Genomic DNA, 21,508 nt, shown 5'->3' on the forward strand with positions numbered 1-21,508 from the left:
AAATTCGTTAGGCATGACCTCCCTCTGACAAAGCCATGCTGACTATCCCCGATCAAACCTTGCCTCCCCAAGTGGAGATGGATTCTCTCCTTCAGAATTTTCTCCAATAGTTTCCCTACCACTGACGTGAGACTCACTGGCCCGTAGTTCCCTGACTTCACTCTACAACCCTTCTTAAATAGCGGAACCACATTAGCTGTTCTCCAATACTCTGGCACCTACCCCCATGTCCAGAGAGTAATTAAAAATTTGGGTCAGAGCCCCTGCGATCTCCTCCATTGCCTCCCTCAGCAGTCTGGGACACAAATCATCCGGACCTGGACATTTGTCTACTTTTAAGCCTGCCAACAGCTCCAATACCTTGTCACTCCCTATATCAATTTGCTCAAGAATCTCGTAGTCTCTCTCCCTGAGTTCGATACCTTCATCCTCATTCTCTTGGGTGAAGACGATGTGAAGTATTTGTTCAACACTCTACCGATATCCTCTGGCTCCAACCATAGATTCCCCTCTTGGTCCCTTATGGGCCCTACTCTTTCCCTGGTTATCCTCTTCTCATTGATATACTTATAGAATATCTTTGGATTTTCCCTACTTTTACCAGCCAGAACTTTTTCATATCCCCTCTTTGCTCTCCTAATTGCATTCTTAATCTCCTCCCTGCATTTTCTGTACTCCACTAATGCCTCCACTGATTTGTTCCCCTTGTACCTGCTAAAATCATTGAGAAATCTTCACCAAAAGCCAAAATTGTAATGCAGAGTTATAGAGGTTGTGTGTAAGAGATTCAGAAATGTCATCATATAACCTGTACATATCAATCCCTTTACACATGCAGTATTTGCAATTCAATGAATTTTAATTTATTTAACATTTTAGGACATAAAATACTATGTGCTTTCTAATTAGAGATCACAACAGTTGCAATACACAACTTATTCCACTTGAAATGCATGCATTACTTATCAGATTTCCTTCATTCTAAGAATAAATTCAATTAAACTAATTCAGTAGCCCTTAAAGAATTATAGGAAACTATAGACCAGTTAGTTTAATGTCTGTTGTTGGGAAATTGTTGTAATCCATTATTAACGAAGTAGTAATGGGGCATTTGGAAAGTCAAAATGCAATCCATCAGGGTCAGCATCGTTTTTATGAAGAGTAAATCATGTTTGACTAATTTGCTAGAGTTCTTTGAAGATGTGACAAGCAAAGTGGATAATGGAGATCCTGTAGATGTAGTATATCTGGTCTTCCAGAAGGCCTTTGATAAGGTGCCGCACAAAAGATTAATACACAAGATAAGATCACACTTAGTTAGGGGTAATATATTAGCTTGGATAGAGGATTGGCTAACCAACAGAAAGCAGAGAGATGGGATAAATGGGTCTTTTTCTGGATGGCAAGCTGTACCTAATGGGGTGCCACAGGGTTCGGTCCTTGGGCCCCAATAATTTACAATCTATATTAATAAGTTGGATTAAGGGATAGCAGGTACTATATAGCTAAATTTGCAGATTACACCAAAATAGATGGGAAAGTAAGTTGCAATGAAGAAATAAGAAATTTACAAATGGATATGGACAGGTTAGGTGAATGGGCCAAAATTTGGCAGATGGAGTTTAATGTGGATAATTATAAGGTTATCCATTTTGGTCAAAAGAATAAAAAGGCGACTTATTATTTAAATGGAGAGAAACATATAACAAAGAAAAGTACAGCACAGGTACAGGCCCTTCCGCCCTCCAAGCCTGCGCCGATCATATTGCCCATCAACTAAAACATTTTGCACTTCCGGGGTCCATATCCCTCTATTCCCATCCTATTCATGTATTTGTCAAGCTGCCTCTTAAACACCACTATTGTACCTGCTTCCACCACCTCCTCTGGCAACGAATTCCAGACACTCACTACCCTCTGCGAAAAAAACTTGCCCCGCACATCTCCTCTATAGTTTTCTCCTCTCACCTTAAATCTATGTCCCCCTAGTAATTGACTCTTCCACGCTGGGAAAAAGCTTCTGACTATCTACTCTGTCCATGCCACTCATAATTTTGTAAACTTCTATTAAGTCGCCCCTCAATCTCCGTCACTCTAATGAGAACAAACCGAGTTTCTCCAACCTCTCCTCATAGCTAATAACCTCCAGACCAGGCAGCATCTGGTAAACTCCTCTGCACCCTCTCCAACGCCTCTATATCCTTCTGGTAATGTGGCAACCAGAATTGCACGCAATATTCCAAGTGTGGCCTAACCAAGGTTCTTTACAGCTGCAGTATGACTTCCCAGTTTTCATACTCAATACCCCTGCCAATGAAGGCAGGAATGCCATATGCCTTCCTGACTACCTTATCCACCTGTGTTGCCATTTTCAGTGACCTGTGGACCTGTACACCCAGATCCCACTGCCCGTCAATGCACTTAAGGGTTCTGCCATTTACTGTATAATTCCTGCCTGTATTAGACCTTCCAAAATGTGTTTGTCCAGATTAAACTCCATCTGCCATTTCTCCGCCCAAGTCTCCAACCAATCTATATCCCGTTGTATCCTCTGACAATCCTCTTCACTATCTGCAACTCCTCCAACCTTAGTATTGTCTGCAAACTTACTAATTAGCCCAGTTACATTTTCCTCCAAATCATTTATGTATACTACAAACAGCAAGGTCCCAGCACTGATCCCTGCGGAACTCCACTAGTCACAGCTCTCCATTCAGAAAAGCACCCTTCACTGCTACCCTCTGTCTTCTATGACCAAGCCAATTCTGTATCCATCTTGCCCGCTCACCTCTGATCCTGTGTGACTTTACCTTCTGTACTAGTCTGCCATGAGGGACCTTGTCAAAGGCCTTACTGAAATCCAATTATATAACATCCACTGCCCTTCCATCATCGATCATCTTTGTCACTTCCTTGAAAAACTCGATCAAGTTAGTGAGACACGACCTCCCCTTCACAAAACCATGCTGCTTCTCACTAATATGCCCATTTGCTTCCAAATGGTAGTAAATCCTGTCATGAAGAATCTTCTCCAATAATTTCCTGACCACTGACATAAGGCTCACTGGCCTGTAATTTCCTGGATTATCTCTGCTGCCCTTCTTAAACAATGGAACAACATTAGCCATTTCCAGTCCTCTGGGACCTCACCCATAGCCAGTGAGGATACAAAGATTTCTGTCAAGGCCCCAGCAATCTCCTCCCTTGCCCCCCTCAGTACTCTTGGGTAGATCCCATCTGGCCCTGGAAACTTATCCACCTTAATATTCTTCAGAATGCTTCAGTGCCAAGGGATCTGGGTGTCCTCGTGCATGAATTGCTGAAAGCTAGTATGAAGGTACAGCAGGTAATAAGGAAGGCAAATGGAAATTTGACAGTTATTGCTAAAGGAATTGTGTTTAAATTAGGGAAGCACTGTTGCAATTGTACAAGGTATTGGTGAGACTGCACCTGGAATACTGTGCACAGTTTTGGTCCCCTTACTTGAGGATGTAGTTGCACTGGAGGTGGTTCAGAGGAGGTTCACTAAATTGATTCCAGAAATGCGGGGCTTGTCTTATGAGGAGAGATTGAGTAGTTTAGGCTGATACTCGCTAGAGATTAGAAGGATGAGAGGAGATCTAATTGAGATATATAAGATGCTAAAGGGTTTGGAAAAAGTAGACATGGAGCAAATTTTTCCCCTTGTGGGGCATTCAACAACGAGAGGCCATAGTTTTAGGCTAAGTGGTGGTAGGTTTAAATCAGAGATGAGGAGGAATTACTTTTCTCAAAGGGTCGTGAATCTGTGGAATTCACTACCTCAGAGTGCAGTGGATGCCGGAATACTGAATAAATTTAAGGAGGAGATAGACAGATTTTTAATTAGCAATGGATTGAAAGGTTATGGGGAGAGGGCGGGAAATTGGAGTTGAGGCCAAAATGAGATCAGCCATGATCGTAATGAATGGTGGGGCAGGCTTGAGGGGCTGAATTGCCTACTCCTGCTCCTCATTCTTATGTTCTTATGCTCTAAAGCAGAGCACAAGTTCCCCTTATATAACTCTGCTCACAAATGGTGCTGAACCTCTATGTCTGAGTTGTGGCACTGGCAGTCACAAATGGCCCAGAGTAGAGGTTAGCACCATTCAAATACAGTAACAGAGTTAAATTGCTGGTGTTATTGAATTTAAGAGCTAATTATGAGATGAATAAATAATTAAGGAGTTTTACAGTTGTATGAACTGAAATAAACCACTGCAGAGAAGATAAGAAATAAAAATTCATTTAAGGAAGAAAATAGTACACGCATCTTGCAGAAAAATCTTAGCTAATAAACTCCACATTTTAAACTCCCCCATTTGAAATATATCCCAGTTTTACATTTGCAGCTGTCAATGGAATAATATAAAAGAGTGGAATGAGAAATTATCATTTGGCTCAACAAATCCTCCACAAGCCATATAGTTCAAGAATTGCCTTTAATTTCATGTCCTTTATAAAACCTTCTCTTAAGTGAAATTAGTGACACCCATATAAATGCAACTGAAGAGATCTCTACGCTAAGAATACTTTGGGAGGCTTCGATGTCAATTGTATTGCCTCTTGTCATGGTCAAAAAATTTGGGGACAAAATTGATCTCAGTCTAGATTTTTAAGCAAGTGTCGGAACTCAAGACCTGGATCTTCTTGCTAAGAATAACAAACATTTAATTTTTGATCTTTGGATGTTTATAAAACCGCTTTCTTTGATTGTATTTTAATTATCGTACACTCTGGGGCAGCAGGAGCTTCCTTGATTTTCCCTGTTTTCTGGTCACCTGCCAAAAAGAAAACAAAATGTCAAGGAAAAGAAATATATCACAGTGCTCTGCACAGCCATTATATCCAACAATCCTGAGTTATGTATTCTCTTAACGTGGAATTGACTTTGGAAAATTCTGTCATAATGTACAAGAAATGTTTTTTAAACCAAAATTCATTCAATAAAATATGTTCCAGCTTGCTTGGATGTTACAGATTTAGTAATTTCTTTCTAAGCAGGTATTCAAGAAGGATCCAAGCCATTCAGTTCAAATACAAACATCTTCTGGGATATACTTAAATAGGTGTCTGACTGGCAGGTTGACAATTAGGCAAGATGGGTTTCAGAGGGCAGCAGTGAGGAGAAAAAAGAATCACCATGCCAGACAGCTTTGTTTATCACAGCAGTCACAAATATCAGTTATTTTCTACTTGATGTATGTTGTTGCCAAACCTGATTTGATGTGTTTGCAGAATTGAAGCACATATTGAGTCAGCTGAGGTGTGTTATGTTAAAGGGAGTCATGATGAAAGAAGGGTGGCTCTGTACATAAGTGACATACATAGGGTGGATTTCTGTCAGTACAACCATATTCAGGTTATACTGAATTTAGAGATACCTATCAACATGAAAGAAAAAGGAGTTTCCTGGATTTGTGCCATTCTGGCATTTCACAGGGGAGTGTGCCGAAACCATTTAAATCATCAATAAACTACTCAAATGAAAATGTAGGTGTTGGAGACAGCTCAGGCAGCATCTGTAAAGAGAACACAAGTTAGCTGATGTTTTGGGCTCTGAGGAAGGATCACGTGTCTGAATTATCGACTGACTTGTGCTCTCTCGACAGGCGTAGCCTAACCTGCTGAGTATCTCCAACTATTTCTATTTTTGTTTCAGGTTTCCAGCATCTGCAGTATTTTTGTGGTTTGGTCATAAAGCAAGCTGCATCTTGGATCTGGTGTAGTGGACAGATTGATGCCTGAAAAAATAAAAGAGATCCTTGTTTAGCAAGTCATGACAGCATTAAGGAAACCTATGTTGAGACAGGATATAGCATGAATAGAATCAGCAGAATTCTATCCCAAAAATGAAACAAAAACTATTAGATTTATTGTTTGTATGAGATTCACCTTCAGCAAAAAAATACTACGGGAGTCTGTTTACTGTTTTCTGGACCAATAAATATTTTTGGGGTATTGCCCATTGACACAGAGTCGCTGGGAAGTGATTTCCAGAAGAAATGGATCCTGATGATACATCTGAAAATATGATATATGCAGATTTTAACACTGCATGTAATAGCTTGCTATTGAGGGATTAAGGAGATGAGACCAGCAAAAGGGAGCATCTTTAGAATGCAAGGACAACGATGAAAAGATAGGTTATCCTGGGAACATTAAATGAAGGATTATTGGAGGAATATTAAAACAGGTACTTAAAGCCTCAGAGTAGACAAAGAACGGAATTACGATGCTGAAGGAATCAGGAGAGTTGGTGATTCAAGAAGAACCAAATGAGATTTCAGGTTGAACATTTCTGCAGAAATGATGGTGACAGAAAGAAAACAAAGAAATATCTCAGGGAGATTTTGATTGCAGGTCAAAATGTTCCTGCAGAGGATTTAGACATCAATCAGGAATTACAAATAATGTGGAAAGTAAAAAAAAAAATTAATATTCAAAATCTGTTCTTAGTTTACACGCCAAAGGATTGAAAAAATTAATAAGTTTCCATGTGCCATGGGGAAGTAATATTCCAGTATTTCCAATACGAGCAGACCAAACGGACAGGCCAATGATATTTAGTAAACTTCAGAAGTGAACTGTGTATTGGCCCCACAAGTTCCAAGACTTGGAGACCGACTTTCAAAGGACCTCCTTACAGGACAGCAACTCGAATTTTGTCCAGACATCTCGATGGACTGGTTTGGACATGTGACCAAATCTGTAAAAGGGAATAAGTATATTCTTGTGGTCAAGGGTCTTTTCACCAAATGGGTACAGCTTACCTGCATCTAAAAATCATTCAGATAGGTGGAATTTTACGACAGTGGGACTTTACAGTCCTGCTGAAGTCAATGGAGTTTAGAATGGCTCGTTGCATTTTACGGCCCAGTCCCAGCCAGGATGGGGAAATAAAATTCCAGCAATTAATAACACCATAATCAATCATCTTAAAATAAAAAGATACATACTGCTGTGGAAAGAGCTAAGATGTTAATTACCTCTGGTGTTAATGAAGCCAACTGGATATTGTATGCTGGGAGTTTTGATCACCTGACTTCTCACCTCCAACTACCTGCATTAGCTCCTGTCCCTGATGTCTCAAATTTAAAATTCTTATCCTTTCTTTAATCCCTTCACAGCCTCATCCCTCTCCATCTCTGAAATCTCCTCCAACCTTTTGGGATTTCCAGCATCAGCAGTTTTTTGCTTTTATCTCCAGCCAATGCTTATGGTCAGCTCTCCATTCCTGACTCCTGACTCTTGGGGCAGGATTTCCCGGTTGGCGAGCAGGGGGGCGGGTCATGCTTCCCGATGCGTAAAATGGCACTCGATGATGTTGGGTGGAACCCCCGACTTCACCTCGCGACATTTCAATTTTCAGGTCGGCGGGGGCTCAGCCAAAGCAGCTGTGCACCCGCTGACTTTTCAATGGCCTATTGAGGCATTTGACAAACTCGTTACCATCATTAATGGACTTTCCCGTCCAACCTTAAAGTTGGCGGGTAGGCTGGGAGTCCTGGCAGGCTGCAGAGAAAGCACGAAACCTCATCCATGGTCAGGATGAGGTTTCATGTAGGTTTTTAAAATTTTAATAAAAGTTTAACTAAAAGTGATGGGCATGTCCCAACTCATGTGACAGTGTCACAAGAGGGGACATGTCAGGGAAATTTTATTTTTCTATTTTTAGAATTTTTACATTTGGAGCCGATCACCCTGAGGCAGCACTTAGCCTCAAGGAGTTGAGTGTGCTCTTTTGCACGCATGCGTGAAAGAGCGCACTATCGGCTCAGGGGATTCCGCCCCCCCTGCACAGCATAGCGCTTACTGGCAGATGTCACACTAGGCGGGCCTTAATTGGCCTGCCCACATAAAATGGCGGCGCGCCCCCGATTGGGGGTGCCAATCAGAAGTGCACCTCCATACGCCCGCTCCTGAACTTCCTCCCCCAATGGGGGAAAATTCTGCCCTTGAACATTCCCACCACATTTCCCCCGTCATTGGCAGCCATACCTTAATCGCCTAGGTTTCTTGTTCTGTAATTTCCTGCATAAATCTCTCCAGTTCTTTCTCCTTCCACAAGACCCTTGTTAAATTCTACCTGCAAATTACTCCCCTCGGGATTGTCATTCAGTTATTTTCATACCCTCCCATGAAGCATCTTGGGACATTTTTCTGTTAAAGTTATTAAATAAATGCAAGCTGCTATTATTGAGGCACAGGATTTTTCTCTACGACAAGTGGTTTTATCCTTAGGTACACCTGAGCTTGCAGTTGAAGTTGAGATGCAAGTCAGGTTAGACCAGAAGAGTGAATTATATTAGTACTTGAGATTCCACTGGCACTTATAGCAATGCAAAGCAAACTGACTTCAACCTGATGATAAAAATCACCTCTAAGAGTACAGTTCATAAAATAATGCAGTTCAGAAGTCCTTACCAATCTTGGAAGACCCTTACCTTGTCAGTTGTCACAACTGTTTAATCACTTTCCTAGGACAGGAAAGAAGAAGTGATACAAATGGATTCATATTGAACGCTTAAAATGTTTACAAATTAAATGTTCATCAGGTGTTAGAAGAACCAAAGTAGACAGGGATATTAATCATGCTGTGTCTGTCTCTGATGGATCAGACACCAATCTCTCACTCCGCTCAGTGTAACACATCTCCATCACTCACTCAGCAGCACCCAATAGCACTCAGGACTCACACCTAACACCTCCCTCTCACACACCTATCAATGCTGCCAGCACCCGTCTGTTATGTTCCTTCTCTCTGGTCGCTTGTTCATGTCTGGTTGCATGTCTATCTACTGATAAGTGAATTGGTAATCAACATGATGTAGATGAAGAGACCATTGTAAAATGAATCACATGCTGTTTATTCACATAAGTATTGGAGCACTAACACGTGTGTGCTTCTCAAACCAAAACCCATTCTAACACTACCGCTTAACAATGTAGCCCGAACTACACAGCGAATCAGGTAATACAATCACTTGGTGAATCTGCTTACACTCTCTTAAATGTGTATTATACCTCAGATTACCACACCATCTTACTAAATGAATCCAATCCAGATGGTAAAGTATGAAACAAGACACAAATCATTTCCTTTGTTCATACATTTATTCACAGGACACAGCTTTCCAGATTTCTGCCTCCAAACTACTAACCCAATGTCCCAACGGCTCTCTTTATACTCTTTTTGAGTATAATGTACCAATAAAATAAAATAATATAATTAAGAAGTTAATTAATTAAACTGAGAGCCCCTTTAAGGGGCACTTGAAAGGAAACTTAATAAATGAAATTAAAAAGTCATTCTGGGGGTCGATGATGCACTCCAGGCCCTACAGTGCCCACTGGTCATGGAAGGCCTCTAGCATACCAATAGATACTGTGTACTCCCTCTTCAGGGACACTGGGCATGAATGTAGCCATGGAAGAGGAGCAAGCAGTCAGACTGAACGATCCCCTTGTCCGTCTACTACCTGAACCTCTTAATGGTCATATTGGCTAGGGCCTAGGAGCAAGGTAACAAGGAGGTCCTCTACCCTCCCCACCCCCACTCTGTACTAACTGGTCAAAGATCAGGAGCCGAGTGTTGAAATGCAACCAGGATTTAAGTAGTAGCCCCTTCAAATAGCTGAAAAGGGGCTGCAACTTTACACAATCTGGAACACAGACTCATCAAAGCCGCAGAATTTAGAACAAAAGCAAAAATACCTGGAAAAACTCAGCAGGTCTGACAGCATCTGTGGAGAGGAACACAGTTAATGTTTCGAGTCTGTATGATTCTTCAACAGAACAGTTCTGTTAAAGAGTCATACGGACTCAAAACATTAACTGTGTTCCTCTCCGCAGATGCTGTCACACCAGCTGAGTTTTTCCAGGTATTTTTGTTTTTGTTTTGGATTTCCAGCATCTACAGTTTTTTGCTTTTACCACAGAATGTAGAGGCCATGAACCATCCTATCTTACAGTTTACAGGGCTGCTGCATGCAACACCCTCCATGCCAAATCCCCAATGGAAAAGGGGAGGACTCCCACAAAGAGAGCCCTCCAATGAGGGTCTTGCCACTTACGGTTGGCAGGATGGAATGCCACAGACGGTTGATGAGAGTGAGGAAGTGATGGGTGTGCAGCAGCAGCCTGTACAGGAAACCCCTTCATGCAGAATGGAAAGACACAAGAGAATTTCCATGAGGTGGCTCACATTGTGGGGCTGATTTTCCTGAGGGAGGTTTCAGGATCTGAGGTGAAATTCCTGGCTCTCTTTATGTTCTTTTGAGTAACCAATAAAATAAAAGAGACTAATTTATAAAATTAACAAATTGATTCTTTTTACATCTGTTCTAAGTCCTTAATCAAACAATTTCCATCATCTGTGTATCTTTCCATTAACTCCTTTTCTTGCCTCCACAGGTACATTCAGCTCTGCCTCTATTCAGCTATGGTAGGTATACCACCCAAACATACAACAACTGACATTCTGCCCTTTCTCTCTCTTGCTGAACAAAGTAGAATACAACAGAAGGGAGCAGAGCACAACTAGCAGGGGACAAGAACATCTGCAGCTCCTGTACCTGGACAAGATGGCTGTCAGCATCATGGGGCTGCCTGCGATAGAACCTGTGTCATTTAGTATCATTGAGAACATTGAGAATGACGGTACCTTCCTGCCATCTTACCTCCCAGCTCACCTGCATTTTGATAACAAGCTGCTGATGGTGTGGCCCTGTATCTCTTGCTTCCTACCCCATCACCCCTTCCCTCACATCATTCTTTCCCTTCTGATTTTCTGCTTTCAGACACCAAAGAACTGCTGCCTGGCCAATCACAGAAGACCCAGGTGAAATAGGGAGAGCACCACACAACATGAATGAAGAGGCTTTATTACCTGCTCTGACATCCACAATCACCAGCACAGATACTGGCACAGCACGTACCTTGGAGTTTGGTATAGAGCGGGGTTCAGCTAGTGAACCACAGAGCATGACTGGGCTGCAGCCACACTGAGGATAAAGGATAGTTTGTTTGCCAGCTTGCCAGAGGGTGAGGTCATAAATTCTGCTGCAGATACAACACGGGCATCTACCTGGCAAGGTGGAAAGTTGCCACCCTGACCAGACCTGCACTGTGCCAGGCAGGAAGATCTCTGACAGCCTCATGCTGCTCGGGGATATGATTGCCTATGTACAGGTCATGGGTGTGGACACCTGCCTCATCAGCCTGGATCAGGAGAAGGCCTTTGACAGAATATCGCACACCTACATAGTGGATGTGCTCTCCAAAATGGGGTTTGGGGAGGGAATTCGCAATTGGATCCAACTGCTCTACACTAACATCAGTAGTGCAGTCTCAATCAATGGGTGGGAATCAGATAGCTTTCCTATTAAATCTGGAGTCAGGCAGGGCTACCCTCTCTCGCCTGTTCTTTTTGTGTGTTGCATAGAACTCTTTGCTGAGTCCATCAGGAAGGATCCGAGCATAAGAGGAGTGACGATCCCAGGTAGTGGAGGCACTCAGATCAAAGTCTCCCTGTACATGGACGATGTCGCCGCCTTCTGCTCGGATCCGCTGTCGGTGCACAGTCTTATCCACATCGGCGACCAGTTCGAACTGGCCTCGGGAGCCAAGGTAAATCGTGGGAAGAGCGAGGCCATGTTCTTTGGGAAATGGGCTGACCAATCCTTTGTCCCCTTCACTGTCAGGGCTGATGGCCTGAAGGTGCTGGGGATATGGTTCGGAGGGACCAGGGCACGCGTTAGAAACTAGAAGGAGCGAGTGTCTATGGTGAAAAGGAAACTGGGCATGTGGGAGCGACGCTCCCTCTCCATTGCGGGTAAGAACCTGGTCATCAGGTGTGAGGCCCGCTTTATCTGGAGGTCGAAAATGGATCGTGTCCGCAGGGACACGATGTACAAGCCTCTAGATAAAGGGGGAAAAAACGTGCCCAACATCGCCCTCATACTGATGGCCACCTTTGTGTGCGGCTGCATCAAGTGGTGCGTAGACCCTCAGTATGCAAACACCAAGTGTCACTACATGCTGAGGTTCTACCTGTCCCCGGTGTTGCGAAGGATGGGTCTGGCCATGATGCCGCGGAACGCTCCAAGTAGTTGGACCGTGCCGTACCACCTGTCCCTCATGGGAAAATTTATGCAGAGAAACACCTTCGACCACAAGTCCGTCAGGCAGCGGTCGGCACGTAACGTCTTAAAGGCCCTGAGGGAAAAGGAGAGGGTGGATCCTGTGGGATGGTTCCCGAGCAGACTGACAAAGTCATTTGGCAGAACGCTTCATCACCAGAACTTTCCAACAAACACCAAGATGTAGCTTGGCTGGTGGTGAGAAAGGGCCTCCCTGTAAGATCCTTCCTACATGCCAGGAGGCTCAACCCCTCTGCACGTTGCCCTCGAGGTGGCTGTGGTGGGGAAGAGACCGTTGTTCACCTTCTTGTAGATTGTGTCTTTGCGAAGAAGGTCTGCAGAGAGATGCAGTGGATTCTGTCGAGGTTCATCCCGAGCAGTTCTGTGACACAGGACTCTGTGCTCTACGGGCTGTTTCCAGGGACACACACCGAGACAAACATCAACTGCAGCTGGAGAATCATCAACTCGGTGAAAGACGCTCTTTGGTCTGCCCGAAACTTGTTGGTTTTCCAGCTTAAAGAGTTGTCCCCAACCGAGTGTTGCAGACTGGCACATTCCAAGGTCCAGGACTACGTGCTGAGGGACACAGTTAAGCTTGGGGCAGCCGCCGCAAAGGTGCAATGGGGAAGGGTCGCTGCCTAAGACCTTTCTGCCACAGTGCACTGGGGGGCTGGGAACTGTAAAGAGCCCCTCAGGCTGTACAGATTAAAATGAATGTCTGCCAGTGATTGAAGTATTCATTGTTTGTTCTGATACACCTTGTGATTCATGTTGTAAAAGTTGAACCTGTTTGTATTTTTGGAATGGTGATTTGAAATGGTTCGAAATGTTTTTGAAGATTTATGAATAAAGTATATTTTTGCAAAAAAAAACGTTGCCCAAGTATGTCCTGTCTGCAGAAAGTAGAACAAATCCAACCCGACCAATTACCGCTCCATCAGTATACTCTCAATCATTAGCAAAGGTTTCTTGTAACATTACAAAATAAAAGGGAACTTAACTTAAGCATCAAAATGCATCAAAAAAGCATTTGCATAACCTTGGTGAATTGCCAATGCGATCAAGTAGACACGAGCCAGTGCGTACTGCAAGGAACCAGCTGATTGGGCATGGCAGAAAAATCTCATTTTTAGCAAACCAATGGTCTCCTCTATAGTTACCATGGCTCACACTTTAACTCTCCTCTGTCTCAGAACATGGATGTCTGATCAGCATCATAAGCCACTCTTTAACAGATAAACCTTGTCTCCTATTAGCTAGTAATTTAGTTGCACTGGGGCCTTGATTGGCCTGGGCATCTGCGAGTGCCTGAGGAAATAGGCATGCAGGCTACACAGGAGGTACCACGCTCGTGCCTGCAGAATGCGCTGCTCGTGAACACATTCTAACTACACACTCAGGGCTTGAAATTCTTCCCAGTTCACAAATTCCCCTGGCTTCCCAATGGGTGCCTTTATGGTCACATGAGGACACTTGATGGCCCCTTGTGCATTAGAGAATCCCATGATGGCCCCAACGTCTCTTGCTCTCTTGGCCTGGCTGTCATCATCAGTGGTAAACTTTGTAAAGTTATCTACTCTCCTGAACAATACATCAGTGACTATCTCGATACAATGGGCTGATGATCATGATATGCCGCACAGATCTCCTCTTGATCCTTCAAAGGGTCCCCAGCGATAGAAGTTTAAGGCCACCATGATCTTCAGTCTTGTCATGGACCTGGTTCAAGCATGTAGCCTCATCAGGAGCTCTGTAAATAAAGTTTATTGCTTAATGTCTGGTACACCAAGTTTATTACAATAATGATATAATAACCAGTGTTTATTTACTGTACAAGACGCAAGGCACCAATCACTCATAAGGAATTGGATAGACAGGTTGTGTGTTCAGTTGTTAAATCAAGGCACATGAGAACTATTCTACATGGGTATAAAGCTTGAAGACATCAGAGCTGTGTGTCTGTGCTCTGCTCAAAATAAAAGTAAAACTAAGCCTGGATCACATGACACATTTCCTCTCTAATGATGTCATGCTGCTATTCCTTGAAGGCAGTGCCACAGGCTACAACACTGGCACTCTGTCATCTGAAGGTAATTTGAGATCTGCCTTTACTCTCTTCCTTCAGGGTAACATTCCTGTCTACGCTCCACTCTGAGGCCTTCTGGCTCTTCAGCATCACCAGCTGTGTATGTGGTTGGCAAGATGGTTGCTGCTGCCCCTGACCAGCTGTTCTCCACACCCTCCTTCTCCTTCCCTCATCCTCACTTGAGAAGCTGCCTTTGGAGTGCATTATTCCATGGCCTCTGTGCCTCCTTTTTTTCCAGCCTTCCCTTTAATGGAACCTCCTTGGGTGAAGCCCCTCTTCCAAATGTCTCCCTTAAGCTGAATCCTTCACTGGCTTAATATCAGACATTTGCTCAGAGTGCTCAGAAAACAATTTCTTCACCTCTCATGCAGTCTCAGCTGCAGCCTCCAACACCTCAATGTGCTCCTCTGATGTTGCCATTTAAACCACCATTATGGTCCTTCAGTGACCCTGCCATGATTGTCTCCTGCCCACTAAGGCTGTGTAACCACTGTTAAATCACACAGGCAGCAAGAAATCACAGTGAATTCACAATTTAATTGCCACAATGACAATGAGTTCATTATGTTGTAATGTGCCTTCAAGGGATAGCAGCATGACTTCACTGGAAGGGAAATGTGTCATGTGATCCAGTCTTAAGTTCACTTTTGTTTTGAGCAGAGCACAGACACACAACTCTGATGTCTTCAAGCTTTATATCCATGTAGAATAGTTCTCATGTGCCTCACCTTAACAACTGAACCCACAACGTGTTTACCCAATTCCATATGAGTGATTGGTGCCTTGTGTCTTGTATACTAAATAAACCCTGGTTATTATATAATTATTGTAATAAACTTGGTGTACTAGGCAGATATATTGTTAGAAGCAGTAAACTTTATTTACAGAGCTCCTGATGAGGCTATATGCTTGAACCAGGTCCATGACTCGAAAGATCCACCCCTAAGGTTACCCGCAATTCATCTGTGCAATCACACGATCCCCAAAACAGCATGAAAGGTTTTACTTACAATCATTACATTCCCCCCCCCGCCTTTAATTTTGTTTTACATCTATTATTTACAAGAATATCTTAATCCATAACATATACAAATATGTACAGTTCATGTGATTATAAGTTAAGTCTCTGAGGTGGTTTTCTAATTAGGTTAGAGCAATGTAGCTCTACGACTTGAGATTCTTTCACTGGATCGACTTGATCAAGAACTGCGGCACTAGGGACATCCTTAGACAATCGCAGTTCAGAATTATTTACATCAACAGAGACACCAGGTATGTCTATTCTATGTCAGTCTGGTAACTCATGGATCAAAGGTTTGACTTTGGTTACAGGTGGAGTAACTGGTTGTTGGAGTGCCTCCTGCTTCTTAGATGATCCACATGTTTTCAAACAATCTGGTTTTCCACTTTCACTTAATATGACAAAGGTCTGGTTTCAGAGACAATAATACCAGGAACCCAATTAGGTCCATTTCCAAAATTTTGCACAGAAACTCTCCCACAGAAAAATTTTTGCTCTTTGCTGTGAATATCATGATTCACTTTCTGACTATTCTGGTTCTTCTCTACCTCCCTCTAAGTTAGGAAACACCAGCTGATGTTTCATTAGTAATTTAGATGCTGTTGAATCCATAGTTGCATGAGGAGTCATGCGATAGTTGAGAAAAAATCATGAAATTCGTGTTCCTTTGGACAACCTTTTCATTCCTGTTTTAAAAGTTTGTACTGCTCTTTCGGCGAACCCATTGGATGAGGGATGGTATGGTGCTGTTTTGATATGTTTTATCCCATTTATATTCACGATCCTCTGGAATTCCGTACTCATGAAAGCAGTACTGTTATCTAAAAGAATGACTTCCGGTAGGCCATGTAGACTACAACGTTGGTGCAGCTTTTCAATAGTTGCACACAATGTTGGTGATCTAACTTTATACACATCCACCCATTTAGATGGTACCTAAAAATATGGTACCTAAAAATGGACCTACATTGTCTAGATGTAGTCTAACCCGGGGTCGACCAGGCCACTCCCACGGACACAGTGGAGCTGAAACGGACAACTTCTGTTGTTGCTGACACTAGAGACAGTGCTTGACCATTTTTGCTATATCACTGCCTATACCTGGCCACCAGGCATAGCTTTGTGCAGGCATCCTTATTTTTAAAATGCCTGGATGCGCACTGTGAAACTCTGTCAAGAGTGATTCTCTTCCTTGCGAAGAGACGACGACTCTTGCTCCCCACAACAAGATTCCATCTTTACAACTTAATTCAGTTTTATGGGCATAGAATGGTTTTAATTCTCCTGAAACTTGTGCATTTGGCCATCCTTGCAATACCTGTCCTTGGACTCTTATAAAATTGAATCCAGGTTTGTCCAATTCTTTGCCTGCTTAGCACAGACAGGTCAGGAGTCCAGGGAATTCAACACAAGTACAACTTCTTGTGGCACTGGAGCATGTATAATGCTATCTGGTAGATGAAGACGACTGAGGGTGTCTGCATTTGCAATATGGATATCCGGACAGTGCATAAAAGTGTATTCATATGCCGACAAAATCAAAGCGAATCTTTGAATTCTGGCAGAGGCTATTGGCGGAATTGCTTTACCTTCACTAAATAAACCCACAAGTGGCTTGTGATCTGATGTATGGTTGAAAAAAAAGTCTACTTTTCAATCAACTGAAGTCATTTATTTGAGTCATCCAGTGGACGCCCAAGGATTGCATCTAGTAGAGGAGAAAGTCAGGGTAATCATAGAGGCAACCTCTCCTTCTGGTACCACTGAACTCAAATCTTTTTTGGGCATGATAGATTACCACAGTCCCTTCTTGCCAAATTTGTCTGCAGTGTTAACCCCTTTACTTATTAGTGAAGAAGAATCATAGATGGTCATGGAAGGTGCAAGAAGAAGAAGATTTCTTAAAAGTCAAGAAGCTATTACACTCATCATGTCTGTTGGTACAATGTTTGCATGGTCAACATTTCACCATAATGAAATTTAATCATACATCAAATCACAAGCCAGTATGGGGTTATTTAGCCTCCAGAAATCTCCTTAAAATCTTTTCTAGGTTGCCAAATGTTCGGCTTCCATTGATCCTGTGATCAGGACATCATCCAGGTACACTATAACTCAGTAAGTTCTTGTGGTAGGCTTTCCATGGTCCTTTGGAAGATTGCACAGGCAGATGATACACCAAAAGGTAGGCATGTATGTTGTCCCCTTGTGCATGTTGATTGTCACATACCCTCTAAATGTGCTGTCCAGCTCTAGCTGTTGGTATGCATGGCTCATGTCCAGTTTGGTGCAGGATTTTCCTCCAGCTAGCTTAGTGTACAAATCTTCAATCCTCAGGATAGGATATTTGTCCAATTTAGCAGCCTTGTTCACAGTTAATTTTTAGCCTTCGCAAATGCGAATAGTTTGATCTGGTTTCATCACAGGGACTATGGGCACTGTCCGTTCTGAAAATTGGACTGGCTGGATTATCCCTAACTTCACTAAACAGCACAATTCTGCATCCACCTTCCCCTTTAGGGCATAAGGCACAGGTCTGGCCTTAAAGAATTAGGATGTTGCATCCGAATTTACATATATTTTCACTTATCTTCCCCAATTCATCATGGAATATGTTGTCATACTTTTTTAATAGCTCAGGAATTCCTCCTCTTCTGACTTGAAACATTTCTGACCAGTTGAGCTTAATTTCTTTTAATCAATCGCAGCCCAGAAGGCTAAAGCCTTCACCTGTTAGAACAATCACAAGCAACCAGGCTGTCTATTGCCTGTAGGATACAGGTGCATGGCTATGCCTTTCACATGTATTGTGTCTCCCGTGTACATCTTCAGCTGAGCCATGCTTTGCTCCAGATTCAGTCGCTGGACACCTTCACTTGGGTATTTAAGTGTGTGTTCCCCCACCACTGTGGTCAATGCTCCTGTGACTACCTCTGTGACTAGAGGCTTCCCATTCACTTGAAGGGTGACGGTGATTCATTCAGTTTTCACTGCCTTGACATTGTATTGGGAATAGATATCAGTATCAGCAGCTCCTGGCTCAGCTGTATATTCAATCGTCTTGGTCTGCTGTCTGATTGGCTGTCTTGATTTCACCCTGCTTTGCGTTATTACATGCCCTTTTTTGTGGCAGTAATGGCATTCTGCTGCCTTAACTCTGCATGTTTCTAGCACATGGTTACCCCCATATTGGTAAGAATTTAATTTCTGAGTCGCTGGTGAGATGCTTCGAGTATTCATTTTATTTTATGTGCAGTAGAAACTGTTTCCTGCTTTGCTGCTGTCTCTCTGGTTTTTATGCCATGCCCAGCGGTAGGTTCCCACCCCAACTGAAAATCGGCGCCATGTTGCACACTCTGTAAAGCCTGCGAGTCCCTGTCAGCACTCTCCATTGCTAGCGCTATTTCCATGGCGCGCTTCAAATCAATATTAACTTCTGCGAGTAAATGGTGCTGAATGGCGATTGTGTGTGCTGCAAACCAAACAATCTCACAACATGTCATTGAGAGCATCTCCAAAGTCACAGTGCTCAGTCAACTGTTTTAACTTCACAATAAACTTTGCGATTGGCTCACCCGGTGCCCTTACACAATCTTTACATGGTCACCAATGGCTTAGGCTGAAAATGTGTCTTCACGAGGTCTACTAGCTCATTAAAAGACTTGGAATTGAGCACCTTTGGGGCCATCAGACTACATATGAGATCGTATGTCTTGCTCCCGCAGACGCTTAGAAGAATGGCTTTCTGCTTCTCCTCCACTGTCATTTTGTTTACCACCTAGTAGAAACCTAGGCGCTATATGTACTGACTCCAGCCTTCCATGGACGAGTCAAATGGGTCAATTCTGCCGAAGAGTGGCATGACTGGTGAGTATACTTTTCTTTCTTCTCTTAAAAAGTGAAATACTCACATTCAGGAGGTGAGGTGCAGTGTTGGAGCTATCTATCCTGGTCGTAAATTGTAATAAACTTGGTGTAAATGGACAGGTTTCTTCTTAGCAACAGTAATCTTTATTTACAGAGTTCCTGATGAAGATACATGCTTGAACCAGGTTCACAACTAGAAAACTCCACCCCTAAGATTATCTGCATTTGGGGCTGATTCGTCTGTACAGTCACATGGTCCCCAAAACAGCATGAAAGATTTTACTTACAATCACTACAATTATAACAACACAACACATAAAAAGGCTTGTATTGGAAGGCACACAGGCCTCTGACTTTTAGCCTCAATCCCCTTTTTTAATAGTTAACATTTCGAGTCCGAATGACTCTTCAACAGAACTAAGGAAAAATAAAAGAGAAATATAAGCTGGTTTAAGGGGGGTGGGACAGGTAGAGCTGGAGAGGGGGCAATGATAGGTGGAGATTGCCAAAAGATGTCACAGACAAAAGGGCAAAGAGGTGTTGACGGTGGTGATATTAGCTAAGAAGTGTGCTAATAGGTGACATAATAGGTGATATGTCACCTATTAGCACATTTCTTAGCTAATATCACCACCGTCAACACCTCTTTGTCCTTTTCTCTATGACAGCTTTTGACAATCTCCACCTATCACTGGCCTCCTATCCAGTTCCCACCAGCACCCCCACCCCCCACCCCCCACTTAAACCAGCTTATATTTCACCTCTTTTATTTTTCCTTAGTTCTGTTGAAGAGTCACTCGGATTCGAAACATTAACTGTGCTCCTCTCCGCAGCTGCTGTCAGACCTGCTGAGTTTTTCCAGGTATTTTTATTTTTGTTTTTGTTTTGGATTTCCAGCATCCACAGTTTTTTGCTTTTAGCTTTCTCCTTTTTTAATATTTGAGTTGGATGTAATGATATCGGGGGTCTGACTCTATGTCAGCACAACCTGATTTTATGGCAGCATGGGAGGGACATTCACCCATTGTGCAAAAGTAAAGCTCTGTCCTTAAAATCTAAGCATCATCAGTACAGGTGGAGCTGGGAGCAGATTCCCATCTAGCATAAGTCCCAATGAGAGGATGGGATTTTACAAATTTGAAATCATTCTTGGAAGTATGACTTCAGAAAAAAAGATCTAAAATTAATTTTTAGAAAATATTAAAGCAGTATCACTAGACAGAAACTTTTCTATAGAATGACCCGGCAAAGTATTTTGAAAATATTTTTTAGAAGGCTGGAAAGATCATATTGACAGAAATCCTTTTAGCACAAGAATAAATGCAATTTTACATTTTGTTCTCTGAATTGGTCGTTTGTAAGCGCCAGGTGCACACTTTAGTTTTTCAGCTATTCAAACTCTATTTAAAACTGTTCCGATAAGCAGGAACTCTCACCCTTCCTGTCCCATTTTCTTTTTTCCTAAATGAACATGTCCTGTTGGCAAAGCAGCACATTACTAAACAGGAAAAAAATGTTTGAAACTTACCTTTTCAACCTTGGCATTTCGCTCTGCATTTTTTCATTGTGCCAAAGTTGTTCCCATTACTCCCACAACCACCATACACAAATGACTGACATCTGCGAAGCTTCTTGTTGTAAAAATAGCGAATAAACCTGGCCCTACAGCGTCCGATAACTCGTGGCCGTTCGCAGATACTTTTGTCTAGAAAAATACAAATTGCTGCATGTGACTTCTGTAAAATTTCCTGCTAAACTGATTTAGTAAACAGTGGTCTTGGTGCCTAGAAACAAAACAACAGAAATCTAAACCATTACTGACTAGTAACATACCTACAGAATGTGGAACTCAGAAAGGTGGCTGACTTTTGCCCGTGCAACATAAGGTATGAGATAACTGCTTTAGTTCCCTGAGCTGGGAGGGAGCAAATCAGCGCCGTTTCCACTTGTGATCACCACCAGTGATGCCAGGTAGACAATGCATGTGTGTAGACTTTGGGTCATGACCAGATTGAATTTGTTATGAGCTTGTTCTCCCCAATGTTTGAATGACCCATCAATGCTCACTGACTAGGGTCACATATGAAAAACAGTTACTCTGGTGACAGAATTTTAAAAAAGCAGAAAAAAGTTCTAATTACTTAATCTTTCGAACCTATTAGCCCACAGCTTAATTTCAAATTGAAAATATACGTAGAAGATAAGCTTTCCATTTAACATTTACATTTATTTAATTGTAGCTGATATTTTCCATCTACAGATTATTGTCTCTTTTCTTCGGTGTTCTGCTCTTCTGAAAACATAGACTTCTGCTGAACTATGTTTCACACATGTTGGTTACCCTCCAGTAACTGATTCCACAAAGACTGG

The 21,508-nt window shown here is 42.6% G+C and overlaps 1 long non-coding RNA gene across 1 annotated transcript; it reads right to left on the minus strand.

Moving 5' to 3' along the window:
* Nucleotides 1-4,033: 4,033 nt before the first annotated feature.
* Nucleotides 4,034-20,980, minus strand: LOC121276554. Its single transcript, XR_005942680.1, has 3 exons — nucleotides 20,667-20,980; nucleotides 8,466-8,498; nucleotides 4,034-4,799 (listed from the first exon to the last, which is right to left on the minus strand). It is a non-coding gene; the product is annotated as an uncharacterized LOC121276554 (long non-coding RNA).
* Nucleotides 20,981-21,508: the final 528 nt, after the last annotated feature.

This window comes from Carcharodon carcharias, chromosome 3 (assembly GCF_017639515.1).
Source record: "Carcharodon carcharias isolate sCarCar2 chromosome 3, sCarCar2.pri, whole genome shotgun sequence".
NCBI lineage: Eukaryota > Metazoa > Chordata > Chondrichthyes > Lamniformes > Lamnidae > Carcharodon > Carcharodon carcharias.